Raw genomic sequence first — 1,165 nt, forward strand, 5'->3', positions numbered from 1 at the left:
ATTCAGTTACACAATCTACAGCACCAACCACCTGAATAACATTCGATAATTAATTTCAAATATAACTTCTATTTTAAACATGAGCTATTTGTTTTTTTTTTTTTAATTTTTTTCCTTAACATTTATTTATTTTTGAGACAGAGAGAGACAGAGCATGAATGGGGGAGGGTCAGAGAGAGAGGGAGACACAGAATCCGAAACAGGCTTCAGGCTCTGAGCTGTCAGCACAGAGCCCGACGCGGGGCTCGAACTCACGGACCTCGAGATCATGACCTGAGCCGAAGTCGGCCGCTTAACCGACTGAGCCACCCAGGCGCCCCAAACATGAGCTATTTGGATCAGCAGATGACAGGTGTTTCAGGTTTTGACATCCTAACTCCTACCTTATACAACTTCTACTTATTATGTTGTCGACTACACAAGACAACGTAGCAAAGAAATTCAGAGGTAGGAGTTTTACTTTAGTTAATGTGAGTTAGTATCTTGTTGCTGATCTCCCTCCTCCCACATCACAAAAGAAGTGCTCACTATGTCTGAGAGGCAGTTTCCAGAAAAAGGATTTGGTACCTTCACAATTCCAGGCATAAGGGGCTCTCAACTTTTTGATGTAAAGGACCTCTCTATACATTCTTAAAAATTATTGCAGACTTCACAAAGCTTTGCTTATAGGGTTTATGTTTATCAATATTTACCAGATTAGATATAAAAGCTGACTGAAAGTTTTAAAATATTTACTAGTTCATTTAAAATAATAATAAACACAATGGCTTGTCAACTTAATAACGCTTTTGTGAAATGTAACATCGTTTTCCATTTTTGCAATCTCTACTATCTGGCTTAATAGCAGACAGCTGGATTCTCATATTTGCTTTAACATCCAATTGTTGTTTTGACTGAAGTATATAAAAAAATCTGGCTTCAAACAGATATGTAATTGGAAACTAGAGAAGTATCTTAGTCGTCTTTTTAGATATTCTTTGGCACTATGTCAAAACTTGACCAGTAATAATTTTTTTATTTTTTATTTTTATTAAAATTTTTTTTTAACGTTTATTCATCTTTGAGAGACAGCATGAGTGGGGAAGGGGTAGAGAGAGGGGGAGACACAGAATATGAAGCAGGCTCCAGGCTCTGAGCTGTCAGCACAGAGCCCGACGCGGGGCTC

The sequence above is a fragment of the Panthera leo genome, chromosome F2, assembly GCF_018350215.1.
Source record: "Panthera leo isolate Ple1 chromosome F2, P.leo_Ple1_pat1.1, whole genome shotgun sequence".
In the NCBI taxonomy this organism is placed as follows: Eukaryota; Metazoa; Chordata; class Mammalia; order Carnivora; family Felidae; genus Panthera; species Panthera leo.